Below are 16,991 nucleotides of genomic sequence, written 5' to 3'. Positions count from 1 at the left end.
AGTGGCCACTGGGTGTATATACAAAACCTTCTCCCACATACATCTATACATACAAACACAGAAAAACATTCCATAACACATTATTAATTACCTACAATAGTTCCTACTTTTCTGGGATGGTGCTTTTACTCTCTAACCACCCCCCATATATTTGCAGTCGTTTCCTGTTCCTTATATTAGTCTATTAGCATTTGATACAGTGGATAAAGAAGCATTTGGATATTAAGCAGTGCATCAGCCACATTATGAGAAGGTCGGAGTGTGAATCGTCCACACTTGAATTATACGCACTATAACAGATTAGTGAACACTGTCGTGACAGAGACTCGTTTTATACATACTTGCCAAGTTTTCCTCGTTGGTTTCAGGGAGATCCCGGGGGAGGTGGGCGTGCGGGGGAAGAGCTTGATGAATTGCATCATTTTGGCACCACCCCCTAAACGATTGTCACTATTCTGGTTAATTACAGCAGGGGGTGGGGCTAATATGACGCAATATTTGTGTCATTAAGTCACGCTCCCTTATCTATTGTGGGGGCGAGAAACGGGAGGTTGCCCTGCTCTCCCGGGAGCCTGGGAGGTCTCCCAGAAATGTGGGAGTCTCCCGGACATTCCGGGAGAGTAGGCAACTATGCGTTAAAGAAAAGCAGCTAATGAATCTCTAGAGATTGAAGTGTCTTTTACATTTCTGTCTCCATTACTGAAGTCATGTTGTCTTACCTGTCAGTCTTTGATTACATCTTGGTCTCCATGAAAATGGCCACCTCCATAGGCATCAATACATGGACATAGGACACAATTTCTGAACTGTGTCATCATGCCACAGATGGCGAAGCCAACCACGTCTTGTACTGGCTCAGCATCAGGGAGACTGACAGACTCTTCAGGGAGTGAGGGAGATCACCCCTAGTTCAGGGAGTCTCCCTGACATTTAGGGAGAGTTGGCAAGTATGGTCTTATATTAAGTTACACGTGAAATAAGTTTCTTACTAATCGGAAATAATGCACGATTGGCGCAAGATAGGTGCAATTTTCAATTTGATGATGATGATGGCCATCTATTTGCTCCTGACACATCTATACGCTAGGTCTTAAGAAGTGCGTAACTTAAAAAAAAAAGATGCAAACGTAAGTGTGCAGGTGAATATTTGCACACATACAATTGCCCATCTTTTACATTCATCTTTAAATTGATCCCTAATTGAGCATTCCGGTTATAGGCTAAGGGCATGAGGCATTAAGGAGAACAAAGCAAAAAAAAAGGAGTAATTTTGCACCTGGGCAATACAATGTTGCATTGGAGAGGGGGGAATTTTTTAAATGTGGGGACAGATTTATAGTTGGGATGGGACAAGTCCTAGATCAACTTTAAATTTCAGTGTAAAAATAAATCTATCAAGTAAAAAACAGCCAATATTTAACTTGTACGCAAAACAATAAACTAATTTGCACCCCTTATATTGTAACATGGTTTGTCCAGGATCAAATTTACTCCTTTTTTTGCCTTGCGCTCCTTAATGACTCCGGCCCTAGGTTTGTATTACACATTACGCATATTCTCAATCAAAGCAGATTAATCTGAAGCACAGTACATATAGGGCCGCTTCTGCTTGAGTGATTGAGACAGTGTCTGATAATTAAAACCAACTTTGACCTCTCAGTAAGCTGCATTCACTGTGGGAACCCAATAAAGAGTAATGCATTCAGCTGCTTTTTATACAGTTACATCTAGTTGTATAAAATCATCATTCAGCTCACAGATAACGTTAGTGCTGTGACAGAGGATTGCAATTGCTTTTGTTTAATTCAGAAAAATTTTAGTTCAATTAACTTACTGTAAAATATTCACAATAACTTCTCAGAACTTAATCTTCCCTTTGCAAAATCTCTGTGAATGAAAGCTTTATATGACTGCACAGTTTCTCAGCTTGTATGCGTTGGCCTTTCAGCACTCCAGCTTGTGCCCAAAGAGAGTCACTTAAACTTTGAGTCAGAGCCCTGCCTCCATTGACATGATGTGAGAAGAATGAGAGGATCAGTGGATTGTGCTATGAACAAGCATGCTGACAACAAGATGTTCCCAAAGACGCTCTGTTCATATGTCATCTGAATGTGGTTGCCAAGGTAACCACATGACACTTTTTTAAATCATTAATAGTAGCTGGAAAAAAAGGAGGCAAGGAAAAACCTACTATTGTGGCTGATGGGAAAGGCTTACAAATGAGGGAATGCAGGTCATAACAATGTAAAAAAAAACATATGTGCCCCTGGTGGCAGTGTAGTCACATTACAAGCTTATTAAAAATATACAATGCATAGACAATGAAATGACACAACACTACAGATAAACATTTGTTTAACATCAAGTAATTCTAATAGAAAAATAAATGGGGAAAAATGGGAGCAGAGACAATTTTATACGACTTGGAAGTAGAGATGCTCGGGCTCGGTTTTCTGAAAACAAAGCCCACCCGAACTTAGGGGATCCGAGTAGGCTTGCGAGCCGGCTCGTTACTTTCGCGGGTCTGATCTGAATCGAGGCAAAACGTCATTGTTGCATTGTTGGATCTTGCGGGTTTTGGATTCCATACGTACCTCCCTCCCCAGGAGATCCAGCGCCATTGCTCACACAGAAACAGGGGTAGCAGTGTTCTTGTCACCCTCCAGTCTCCAGCGACATTGCTCAGTGCCATTGCTCACACAGACACAGGGGTAGCAGTGTTCTTGTTACTCTCCAGTCTCCAGTGACATTGCTCAGTGCCATTGCTCATACAGAAACAGGAGGGGTAGCAGTGTTCTTGTCACTTGACAAAAAATGACTGGAAATTAATGTTATTGAGGTTAAAAATAATGTAGGGATTAAAAAAAAAGAGCCAAATCATGTGATTTTAGCAACAACATAAAAATAGGGATTTTAGAGGGAAAAAAATCGGGGTCCAAAACCAAAGCCAAAACACGTGGGGGCGGTTTTGCCAAAACCCAAACCAAAACAAAAACAAAAACATGAAGTTAATTCAGATCCAAAACCAAAATCAAAACCAAAACACGGGGGTCAGTGAACATCTCTATTTGGAAAAGGCCATAAACACATTGATGAAAGTACTTTATTATTATTTTAATTCTAATTATAATATATAGATTAGAATGTATTACACTTCAATCAATATAAATAAAATGTAATCATAGACATTTATCTACAATACTCACTAAAATAAGATGCAGGCTACGGACTACAGACCACACAGAAAAACAGATCTTTCACATATTTAAAATGCAAAGTACTTTTGACCACTGATCCTCCGTGAGGAATGAGATCTCGCTGTCAAGATTCCTCAGGGGGAAATGGCATCACGCCGTCAGCTTGACCTCATCTACTTCATAGTTCAAGAGACTCGTAACAGAAAGAATCCCGGCCAAGAACTACGTGTTTTAGCTTCAGTTACATGTTCTGTCTTTTCAAATGAACAATTCTTTTCAGTTAGAGATTTCCAGTTCCACAGATAGCTGAACCTACCAGATACAGATATATTATCTTCCTGCTGGATTTGGATTTTGTCATGAAAAAAAAATCATCATGTTAACAATGTTTAATGTACAATTTCTAGTTGGTATTAGTCGGCACACATCTATAATGCTATTTCTGAAGTATAACAAGTAGCACAAGCAAATGTATTGCTGAATACAAACAAAGGTGACTAGAGCCAATCAGGAAACAGTTTATATGATATGATATTACATGAACCACGGGGAGGATTAGAATGAAGACAATACTCAGTAGTCTCAAGGTTCTAAAGAAAGATGAAAGACAAGATAGGTAAAACATTCTGACCACACATTGGAACACAATTACTGAACACTGCAGAAAACATACAAAGTTGTTCGTTCGTATTGACCCCCTCCCACCTCTACAATACACTGAGGACAGATGATTACTGCAAGAACATATTAGGTAAGGGAGAATGTCGAGGTATGTAGACTATCTCACAGTATACTTTCCTACTCTCCTGGGGGTATATTTACTAAACTGCGGGTTTGAAAAAGTGGAGATGTTGCCTATAGCAACCAATCAGATTCTAGCTGTTATTTTCTGGAATGTACTGAATAAATGATAACTAGAATCTGATTGGTTGCTATAGGCAACATCTCCCCTTTTTCAAATGCGCAGTTTAGTAAATCTATCCCCTGGAATGTCCAGTAGACTCCCAGACTCCAAGGAGCGTAAGCCATCCTCCCAGATCCCACATCAATTCCTTGGGGAGTGGGCGTGGCCTTGATGATAAGATACAAATCCCGTCATCATGGACCCGCCCACTGTGGGAGGCGGTACCAAGCTCCCTTGTCATGCCCGCCACCCTTTTCTCTTGGATCTCCCCTTTAAAAAGTAGGCAAACATGTCTCCCATCAGCTATGCAACCTGTTTTGTCAACCTGTTAGCTCCTATTAACTCCCTCTCTTCCGGCAGTGACAGTGCAACTAGCGTTACGGAGCGATTTTCAAAACCACATTGAAAAGGTCATTTACGAACCATAAAAAATTGCTGTTTTTTTATGTTATGAGCTTATTTTTGCATTATTTCACCCACTTTCTGATGGAGAGAGCCGGGCAGATGAGAGTGTTAAGGGTTTTCCATTTTAAAGTTTTGTATTTTTGTTTTGAATATATTGCAGCTCTGCGGGATGACGGTGGTGAGTTATAAACTCATCAACGAAATGACCTTCTCAGCTCACATAAACAAATACATCACAACATTGGACACTGGTGAGCGGATAGCTGTTGATCTGTTGATATATTAATGTATCATCTACAGGTCAGCAAACAGTGATAAATCATATTAAGCATACATTGGTGCAATAATGTATTGCTTGCCAACCCAGGTTTTGGCTGGCAGGAGCAAGTCTTACAAGTAAAAATTTGGCAGGATCACTGAAAGACCTTTTTCTGACTATACACAAGGGTTTTGTAATGCCTGCCTTGGAGAATAATGAAAAATGGATGAGATCTTCTCCCCAGGCATTTTAATATGTTATTAGCAGGGAGCTAAATTAGGATGTAAACTCCATTGAATGTTTTTGCTGATAATGTTTTTCTCTAAAGTAGGCAAAAAGTTTGTCCACCTACCAAAGACATTAAAGACATTCAGTGCCTATAGAAAATCACCATAGCCTGTCAAAGTCATTAACCTTTGTCACATTACATCTTGGAAATTAAATAAATGAAATCAAACTTTTTCCAGCTTTATTTAAAAATTGACAACATTCAACTAACGGAAAAAAAAGGCAACAGTCCTGAAAAATTAATAAATAATTAAAACTGGAATAACATGGTTGGAAAAGTGATCAGTCCCCTGATTTAATACTTTGTAGGGCCACCTTTTGCTGTAACCAGCTTTGTGCACCTGGATTGGAGAATTCCTTGAAGAATTGTTCAAACACAGTCAAATGTTGCGGTCAGCAGTGATGGACTGCTCTTCAAGTCCATCTACACATTTTCTATCGGATGTAGGTCAGGACCCTGACGTGGCCAGTCAAGGACATTCACCTTTCTAGCCTTAAGTCACTGAGTTGTCTTCTTGACTGTGCGCATAGGGTTATTGTCTTGATGGAAGGTGAACCACCTGCCCAACTTCAGCTGTCTAGTAGAGGACTTCAAGAATTTGGGTGGACTTGGCAGTATCCATCTTCTCTTCAATCTTGGCCATTCGCCCAGATCTTGCTGTAGATAAACACCTCCACAACAAAATGTTGCCATCACTATGCTTCAAAGTTAGGCATGGTGTGTTTTGGGTGGTGTGCTGTTTGGTTTGCGCTAAACATAACGTTTGGAGTTCAGTCCAAAAAGTTCTATGTTGGTCTCATTTGGCCATACTACTTCTCGCCACATGGTATCATAATCTTCCAAGTGTTTTTTTTCTGCAAAGCGCAAACAAGACTGGGTGTGGCACCTTTTCAGGTGGAGCTTCCTTGCCACCTTGCCATACAGGGCAGCCGACCAACCTCTATCATAACGACTTGAAAGTCCTTCAAAGTTGCCATTGTCCTCTTGGTAACTTCCACCTGGCTCTGTTGTCCAGTTTGGAGGGACGGCCCGATCTGTGCAAGGCATTGATGGTATCATACGCTTTCCAGTACTTAATAATGCTTTGAACGGTAGTCAGAGGGAGACTAAACGCCATTGAAGTCTTTTTTGTTGCTTCTCCCAACTTGTGCCTTTCCACAACTTTATCCCGGAGTCCTTTTGAAAGCACCTTTCCAACCACAGTGAATTCTTTGCCTTACCATGCACTGTTAGTAGTGGAATCTTCAAGGAACAGCCGGATTTATTCTGAAGAAATCAAAACCACCACAATTAATGTCAGGTGGTGGCCAATTAGCCTGTTGTGTGATCTGGAAGATCATTGGTTGTACCTGAGCACGATTATAATGGTTACTCCAAGGGTATGATCGCTTATGCAAGCCAGGTACTTTAGTAATTAATTTATATTCATTTTTAAGAATATTTGTAAATGTTATTTTCACATTGATGCTGAGGGTTATAATTTGCAAATACAGCTGGAAAAAAAATATTTAAGGATTTCGACAGGGTATGATCATTTTCTATAGGCACTGTATGTTAACCAAATGGTTATGGAATTTGGCTCAATGGCATTTGTCTATTTTCACAAGCAAACGTGAAAAAAAATTGACAAATGCAATACATTTTCACAAATAAAATGTGATGATCATAATAATCCAATATATTACTAGAGCCCCTGTGTAGAATAGTGGAAATATAATCCATTTTTACTAAAACACAGTAAGTTTTTTGGGAAATGTAATAATTAAAATGAAGCTATGCTAATATGTATTTTAGTTGAAAAAAATAAAAAAAAATAAACTATTATTAACAGTCTTGTATTTAGGGTAAGAGATCCTCAACTGGTCAGTTTATTAATTGAACTTCTGTCTTATCTCCTCAAGACCATAAAGTCGGCGCCTGCCTACGCGGGCTGACTCCGCTGAGCCTTAGTGGTGTCACTCATTCCTAGCGACCTCCCCAAAAATTGGCTGCCTTCACTATGCAGCTGAACTTTAAACAAACTTTTTGGGCATAAACATTTGGAGAAAAAAACAAATAAACTGAATTCAAATAGACCAAGGTTGACAGTGCTTTAAAGTTTAGTTATAAAGTACTGCGGGGATTTTGTCTAAAATGTCTCTTCATGATCAGCTGTTATACAATGTACCGGAAAAAAACACTTGACAATTAAGGGCTTGTATACGTGTATTGAAAAATAATGTTAGTTAAAAGTGTGGACAAAACCTTGGACTTACTACTTTAATATAGCTTTAGAAGTGTGTTCATTATTGTATGTCAAAATTTACCTGCAGCATAGTGTCCCAATTGTAAAGCGCTACGGAATTTGCTGGCACTATATAAATAAATGTTGATGATGATGATGATGTAGTTAGTGAACATTCTTTTGTACTATACTGGGTATTAATGCTCTTGAGCGCTGTAATCAATGTTGAATGGGGGTTCTTGAGTAAGTGAGACAGAGGATTGGCACCACATCCAGCAAATAAGATTCACCAATCCCGACATCCAAGAGGTTGACTTCCCATAGGGTACTCAACACCCCACACCGTAGGAATTGGAGGGATTTAAAAAGATGGTGCCTGTGAGCCTGATGTGGTTGTACGTTAGCAGGAGTGTGTGGAGGTTTTGGCGTCCACTGGACTGTCTGCGAAGAGTACTGGAATCCACGATCTTGGACTAAAGAAGCACTGCACCAACTGCATATCTCTGTAGATCTATTATTTTGTGTGTGCCCACTAAAAGACAGTGGGAGAGGCATTTATAGTGGATTGCTGCCCAGCTGGCAGAAGGAGAATCGGACATGCACTTATAGCTCGGATTATCAAGAGACTATCCTGGGTGGCGCGTAAAGTAGGCTCTTGGTGTTATGTGTGGTTCCCTTGAATGCTGTAAAGTGTAAAATTATAAATTCTGTAAAAGTACTAGAGTAGGTGGAGCCTGCACTCCTTGGGCACAATATACAACAATGTACTTCTGTGCAGCTTATAACTACCACAGCATATTTCCAATAATAGAGAGAAGCATTCTACGGTATGATCATGAAATTTGAGACCATTACTAACTTTGCAATTCACCCAATTAGCACTGGTTGTGCCGAGTACGTAAGAAAAAAAAAATAAACCATTAACCAGCATTGTGGATGGGGAATAAATTCATGTATGTGGTAAACCACTTTAAAGGAGAACTACACATCATAGAATCCTATTGTCTAGAAAGAGACGACAGATAATTTCATGTCTGTGAATTGTCTAAATAACGGAAAGATATATCTACCTGGACAATATAATTCTCTGAAGGGGGAGTTCCCTTTAATATAAGTGTATTTTCTTTTCACTCTTCCGATGATACAATGCCCTATATCATCCTATTGCAACTTACATTTACCAATATTCATATCTAAAATCTACATTGACCAGAAATAATTTAATCTGTATCCTTGTACACTCCTAACACTGAATATATGTAGATTAGGGGAAACTTGAAGCAAACAATCTATTCGGAATATGTTCTCTCTACATCCCACTCCAGTCCCGGCCTGTGACTCTTCCTAAAATTCCTAAATCCTGCCTATCATTTCTATACGATACACCAGATGTGGGGTGCTAGACAGACTGTTCACAGTTCAGTAAGAGATAGATGTGTTTTCAAAAATAATACACTTTCCCGCTCTGTTACACTTTGCACAACATAATTACCAGATTAATCATGTAATCATGAAATACACATGCTGCAGCCTTCAGGGTTTCAGTTGTAATTACTGTAGCATAGCAAAATGGCAAAAATACAACATATATCCTATAGCACCCAACTCTCCCAATTCAGTCCTCAAATCACTGGTATAGACTTTTGCCCCGACTTCAAGACAGTTGGGAGATGGGTGCTGGAGCATGCAGCATTAAAAGGGTCTTTTTAGGGGAAGGAATGGTGTTTGGGGGAAGCTTAGCGCTTCCAAAGCCCTGGACATGCCCCCTGGGGACCTTTCACTTCCCAACATGACGCAACCATGCCCGATGTAGTGTGACCATGCTCAATATGTAGATTGAACCCCCCCCCCCTTTCTTCTTATGAGTACAATTCCGACTGTCCTGATTTGTAAACTCAAAGGTTTTGGAGATATGTATTTACCACCCAACATTCCTAAATAGAAAAAAGTAATATATACGCTACATTTATAAAAACTAGTTTGTATATAAAGACTGTAAAATGGACTATAAAATGTATACCTGATTAGCTACTATGAAAATGAGGCCCAGCAGGCATTTCACTGAGGTTGGTCTTGATGAGCGATGTACAAAGTGAAACGTGTGCTGGAAGCGAGACAGAAGGCTGGATTGTTGGACAGAAGGCTGGGTTATTGGACAGGAAGCTAGGTTGTTGGACAGGAGGCTGGGTTGTTGGACAGGAGGCTGGGTTGGTGGACAGGAGGCTGGGTTATTGGACAGAAGGCTGAGTTGTTGGACAGAGGGCTGGGTTGGTGGACAGGAGGCTGGGTTGTTGGACAGGAGGCTGGGTTGTTGGACAGGAAGCTAGGTTGTTGGACAGGAGGCTGGGTTGTTGGACAGGAGGCTGGGTTGGTGGACAGGAAGCTAGGTTGTTGGACAGGAGGCTGGGTTGTTGGACAGGAGGCTGGGTTGGTGGACAGGAGGCTGGGTTATTGGACAGAAGGCTGGGTTGTTGGACAGAGGGCTGGGTTGGTGGACAGGAGGCTGGGTTGTTGGACAGGAGGTTGAGTTGTTGGACAGGAGGCCTGGTTGTTGGATGGAGGGCTGGGTTGTTGGACAGGATGCTGGGTTGTTGGACAGGAGGCTGGGTTGTTGGACAGGAAGCTGGGTTGTTGGACAGGAGGCTGGGTTGTTGGACAGGAAGCTGGGTTGTTGGACAGGAGGCTGTGTTGTTGGACAGAAGGCTGGGTTGTTGGACAGGAGGCTGGGTTGTTGGACAGGAGGCTGGGTTGTTGGGCAGAAGGCTGGGTTGTTGGACAGGAGCCTGGGTTGTTCGACAGGAAGCTGGGTTGTTGGACAGTTGGCTGGGTTATTGGAAGGAAGGTTGGGATGTTGTGTTGTATCCTCAGCTTGAGCTACTGACCTCACACAGGGAGTAATTGCAGATAGACTCTGCTACAAATTGCTGTGCATTGTAACTTCCCACTTACTTTCCAATTGTAGTTACCTTTGCTGAATTATTTGATATTTCAAAACATCCTTCTCATGAATTAATAAATTCATCCCAACTAGCTATGATACAGAAATAATTGAGAAGTTTGTGAATCATAAATTGAGTTTGTACTGGGTGGAAGGGGTCGTGTTATAGATGTAACCCCCAGACTCAGTGCTTACCTGGCCTGGGAGACAGGGGAGAAGGAGTTCAATGCTTCCTCAGTGTCAGGATCTGCCTGCAAGCTTATACATTACATGCTGCTTGCATGGCAGCTCCTGCCTTTTTGTCCTATTATTGTATTGTATTGGCAGTACCTCCACTCACCAGAGGTGCTGCTATTGTGCTTTATTGTGTGCATTAGGGGTTAACCTTCCTGTTCAGTAATCATTCCATGCACCTGGGTGTGGTCCATTTAAACCTGTTTCCCCCAGCACACATGGCTGGTTATTGTTGTCCTATCCTGATGTCAGATCCTGTTGTTGCACCCTGTGGAATCTTTCTCCTGCCTTGTTCCTGTGATTATGCTGCATTGGGATCTATCTCAGCATACAATCTGCTGATCTGTTCCTTAATTGTACCTGGGACTTATCTGTGCATTTCCCTGTGCATGCTGCCTGGAATATTTCCTCACCTCCCATTTACCTGCATCAGCTGTATATCTGGTAAACTCTGCAAGATATTATGTCATTAACTGTTCTCCAGCAATAAACATTGTTTGTTTTTCACCTATCCATGACTCCTCAGCTGTATTTCTACTCTGATCCATGACACTCAGGCATTGAAAATTAGACTTCCCAGCATGCGGGAGGGCCAGAGATAGCAATTGCTCATCACTGCCTTAGAAAGATCTAACAAAGAAAGTTGCAAGTTGAACAGAGAGTGCTACAAGACTTATATTGAAAGTTGACAATCTTTCCATAAGAGCTGCCAATTTAACAGGTAGAGCTTCCAGGCTACTATAGAGGGCTGCCACAATCACAGAGGGAACTGCCATTCCCACAGAGGAGCCTCCCATTAAAGTAAGTTGTTAGAAAGGGAGTGCAAGTTGTCTCAGGGAGTCTAGGTACAGTACAGAGGTACAGAGGGAGTCCAGGTCCAGTTCACAGTGAGTCCAGGTCCATATCAGAGGTCCAGAGGAAGCCCAGGTTCAGTCCAGTGGGAGCTCAGAATCGTTCCAGTTGATTGCAGAGTGTACTGATCAGTTCCAGTTGTTCAATGTGCTTGCTTTTGTTAGTACTACATCATTCTTATGGTCTATTGAGGAGGATCCACAAATGGCACATCCATATTTCAAGGCCAACCATCATCATCATCATCATCATCATTTATTTATATAGCGCCACTAATTCCGCAGCGCTGTACAGAGAACTCATTCACATCAGTCCCTGCCCCATTGGAGCTTACAGTCTAAATTCCCTACTATAGACACACACTCACACACAGAGACAGACAGACAGAGAGGGAGAGACTAGGGTCAATTTTTTTGATTGCAGCCAATTACCCTACCAGTATGTTTTTGGAGTGTGGGAGGAAACTGGAGCACCCGGAGGAAACCCACGCAAACACAGGGAGAACATACAAACTCCACACAGATAAGGCCATGGTCGGGAATCGAACTCATGACCCCAGTGCTGTGAGGCAGACGTGCTAACCACTAGGCCACTGTGCTGCCCCTACCAACCAGTTTCCCAGAACCGGTCAGTATCCACAGCAAGTGTGCATAACCCACCATATACTGCACCATACCATACACAGGGCTGATTATCAGTATAGTGACCCACTTGAGCTAGAAGTCTGGCCTTGCACTGCTAGGACTACTCATCCTCTCTTCTATATACATCTGTACTCAATGTTGTTGTTGAGACTATTACCTACATTATTGTCTTTTTCCTATTAATAGGATACGCTGTGTGTATGTTATATGAAAAGTATAACAAGTAGTAAATAACAATCTCTTCCATTTAAATCCAGTGCTTGCCACTACATAGTGTTATACATGGGATATATAACATAGAAACATCACAGTCCAATATCCTTATTCAAGCTGTGATATAGCACAAACATTACCTATAGCAGCGGACATAAAGAATTATGCACACAGCAGGAACCTATATTGGATTAAGCTAATCCTTATTGGTTTGATTCGACAAACAGACAGATGATAACGGGCCCCGGATTAGCTATCATTATGTTCTCTCTGAGCTGGGTTGAGAAATATAAGGTAACTAATCTCTACACTCACATGTCAATACAATCAGGGCTGATCTTACTGTTTTAGCTGAATCCTTAAATCACACTTAAATATGGCAAACGGATTTCCCTTTTTTCATCAATCATGTTTAATTGTATAAACTATTGTTTTGTTTTTATACTATTACATTTACTGGAAAACATCTGCTGTTCCAGAGCTGTCAGGGGATATGAAAAGGAAGCGTACTTTTGTATAGAAATGTAGCTGCGTTTTATCCAGGCTGATCAGAAGTTCCTCTATTTAGGCTCCTGTGGAATAGCCTTGTCTGATAATGTTACACAATGCAAAGGCATCACCTATACGTCCTACGTACACTTATTTGTCACCAATCAATTGTTTTGCAGGAATGCAGTTTGCTATGTGAATGAACTTGCCAAAAAATGATTTATTTATTTTTTTAATCAATGTCCTGTATATAATCACATTAACACGACCATCTTAATCAATTACTATTTGCAGGGGCAAACGCAGGAATTCTTGGTTTCAGGGAAAAAAGCAATACAAAAACCACTTGCCACAATGATAATAAATTCAGAAAAGTTCAATGTATGTAAATGTAATAACATAGGTTAAATAATAAAAAAAAAGAACAATGATTCATAAAGTAAGCTGTACATTAATAACTTACGTTATTATTGAGCCCCTTAAAATAAATCAATGTTGACCATCTTATCGAATTAATACAATGTAATACTTTGACTAGTTATATCACCCTACAAAATGACTACTAATCTCCCATCACATCCAATTATTTTTTTTTTAAAAAAAAAACCACAATAAGTGTTACAGTTACAGTTCCCCAGCAGCTAGGAAACCACAGAGGAACACAAGTATTATACTTTTACTGTATATCTTTCTTCCTAGAGTCACAGAAACACTAGAGCTAAACCAATAGAGTCAAAAGTGAGAACAATAATGATGGCCATTTTGTTGAAGTATAAAATTAAAGTTATAGCTGACCTCCAACATCTGCCATCTCCAGAGATATGCTGGAAAAATGTTACTTTGAGGCTGTATATGGCAGTATTCACTGATTATATTAGAGCTAAATAGTTAAATGGTCATTCTGTTGGGGCACAATGTTATGTGGTGCACTGCTCATGGTAAATGTAATTCTGTAAAGAAGTATAGCACACAAAGAGTGTTGCCAGAATCTTACCTCACCATGCTATTGACCCAAAAATGAATGTGTATAGCTTGCGCTGTAATTTGTATTTGATGTAGGTTCAACTCAACCTAAACTAGTCTACAATTCACTGCAAGTTTAATGCAATTAAAGAATGTTTGTGCGCCATCTGTTGACCACAAGACATAATGCAGCAGTACTGCAAAATTTCTCGCCAAGAGGACTGTAATGCAATCAAAATTGCATTTGTGATGTTTAAATTTTGTCCTAAATATAATGTAATCTATTAGGGCTAGGATTACTCATGAAAGTATGTTTGTCCGAATCAGTGATTAATTATGCTTCAATCCTGTAGTGTAATTTATATTATGCAAATAGGGATCGATTATTTGTCTTTCGGTACACCCAGTTTGTCTGTAATTGCTCTGTAATAAAAAACATTTGTAAAGTTTAGAACAAAAAACATTCTCTATACTCCCAATCGCATGAGACACACCAAGGAGATAGCTAACATTCCTGATTGGACAATCAGAAAAGATTAGGCCGCGTCCCTTACCTGCCTAAACCACTCCGTAATCTGACTGGGCCACACCCATTTGGGACAAAGAACCACCTATTTTGAATGCCAATCAGATTATCACAGTGTTCACAACAGCGGGAACTATTTAAGGGGATGAGTAAGCAGTTCATGTTATTGTGTTAGTGAGGACATGGCTGCATGTAACAGGGGCAGTGTTGTGGTTAGAGGAGGGAATTGAGACAAGTGGGAAGCCACAGAGTGAGAACTAGACTCTGTAATGTGCAGGTAGATCCATGAAGTTGAATTTTGGGCACTCCCCGGCGTCAATAATGTGACCACATCCCTTTTCCGATTTCCTCTAGGAGGAAGTTTGGTGAATGATGCTGAGCAATGCATAGGTAATGCTCAGTTTCTGAAAAATACATGTCTGATATAATGATCTAGTTCAGACCATTTTGTGGGCTGAACTCATATTTATGAGAATGTAGCAACAATTCATGACTACATTCATGAATATTAGTCAGGCCTCATGAATATTAGTTGGACCTCATAAATATTCATTAGGCCTCATGAATATTAGTCAGGCCTCATAAAAATTGGTCAGCCCTTATATGTATTAGTTGGGCCTCATATGTATTAGTTGGGCCTCATAAATATTCATCAGGCCTCATGAATATTAGCCAGATCTCATGAATATTAGTCAGGACTAATGAAAATTAGCTAGGCAGGGCCTAATTGATTTTCCTAGCACGTTGATAGGCTGCACTCAGGTACAGCAGACAACATGGGTGCTCCGGCTTTGTGTAGGCGCCACGTCCACTAGACTAGGTGTAAATAGTAACGTTGGCTTACACAATTAAACTAATTTGAATTTAAATGCTTCACATGTGCAGAATAAAGAAGTAACATCGTCATGTAGCTCTTTAATGTGACCTTTGTCATTTTATTGCCTTAAACATCAAAGTGTGCTTTTACCATTGCACAGACTGTTTACTGTGCACCTATCTTATTAGTTCATTTGCATATTGTATAGAGAATAGTTGCTGGTATTTTTTTATAACTACATTTCTGCTGTTGTTTGTACAGTATTTTATATGCATGAGTGGGTAGGTTGAATGTCAGTTAGTCAAATCCATTGTAATCTGCACTCATTACATACCTGACTGCACATTGCTCGAAACTTTCCAGCAAAACCAACTTTGCAGCATCTACATGTTATCAGTAATTCATAGCACATTGCGTTAGATTCATCCCAGCACACCTCAATCTTTTCTCTGGCTACGCTCATGTATGTTGTCTGAATATTACTGTCAGATAAGGGATGTACTCAGTCCCCTATCTGACCTAGATACTTTGGAGTCAATGTTCCAAACACATGGGAATGAACCGGTTTCAGAGTTTAAAATGACAGAGGAAATCGTAGTTAATAAGACGTTAAAATGGACGATGCTGCAAAGCACAACATATATTAAATAGAGACATTTGCAGCATTCAATAAACCATGTTGCCTTTACCTGATCCTCAAGTCATCTACTCCATACTTGCCAACTCTCCCGGAATGCCAGGGAGACTCCCGCATTTTGCGAGAGTCTCCCGGACTCCCGGGCGAGTGTGGCAATCTCCCGAATTCTGCCCATTTCACTAGGAAGTGCCCCACTTCCTAGTGAAGTGGGCAGAATTAGATCCCAAACACCGCGATTCCTGGTGAATCGCGGCGTTTAGCCCCGCCCCCGCTGTCAAATGACGCGATTTGCATCATTACGTCGCGGGGGCGGGGTTAAAATGACACGATTTTGGCACCCCGCCTCCCGCACGCCCACCTGCTACAGAGAGTCTCCTGGACACCAACTTCAAAAAGTTGGTAAGTATGATCTACTCCTATAACACTGCATTTCTTAACCAGTTTAAATAGAAAATAAACAATTTCTGTTAGTGTTCCATTTATGTTCACTTATAAAAATAAACATCTGGCTATAAATTATTGTATACAAAGTGCATGACTTTGCATTTCCATAAGAGCTGATACATTGCTTGCCTGGATACATAGTATTAACTGGGAGTATTAGTATTATTAACATTTGTTTATATAGCGCCGACATACACCGTAGCGCTTTACAATTGGGGACAAACATAGTAATAAGACAAGACTGGGGGGTATATTTACCAAAGCGGCAGTTCCGACAAAAAGCCAATTCTCTGTGGTTTCTCGTAATTTTTTAAAACGCCAATTTTAATAATAAAAAAAATAATTTCAAAATGACAGCAAACCAATTTGTCGGAACCACCTATTGGCAGATATATGTCTCGGTATTAACAGACAAAGTGGTAAGAAGGCCCTGCTCACGAGCTTACAATGTATAGGAATGTTCAATAGATAGCAAAAGTAACAGTGTCCTATACATGATCGCAACCGTGAAAAATGAAAATGAAAAAACAGTAAAATTAAAAGTAACTGTTTGTTATATGGCACTGGAATGTTAAAGACTGATTAGAGATGCCTGGAGTTTTCCGTAGTCCAAATATTGCTTAGAAGGTGCAAAGTATGATCAGCAGCAGGGCCCTCTTAAGAACATCTTGGGCCCCCAGGCACAGCAGTGCACCGGGGCCCCGTCGGAGGCAGGGGAAAAAAAAAAACCTGAAAAAAAGAAGAAAATACTTACCTTGCAGTCAGCTGGCGATCCGGTTTCCTCCATGGTCTCCTCCTCCGTCGCGCTCCGCAATGGATGTCGGGCGGGCGTGATGATGTCACACCCAACATGCACTGCGAGCGCCGCACGGAGGAGGAGACCAGGGAGGGAGCCAGATCGCCAGCTGACCGCAAGGTAAGTATTTTCCTCTTTTTTTTCAGGTTTTTTTTTCCTG

The sequence above is a fragment of the Mixophyes fleayi genome, chromosome 12, assembly GCF_038048845.1.
Source record: "Mixophyes fleayi isolate aMixFle1 chromosome 12, aMixFle1.hap1, whole genome shotgun sequence".
Taxonomy (NCBI): domain Eukaryota; kingdom Metazoa; phylum Chordata; class Amphibia; order Anura; family Limnodynastidae; genus Mixophyes; species Mixophyes fleayi.
Note: the sequence above shows the minus strand (reverse complement) of the source record.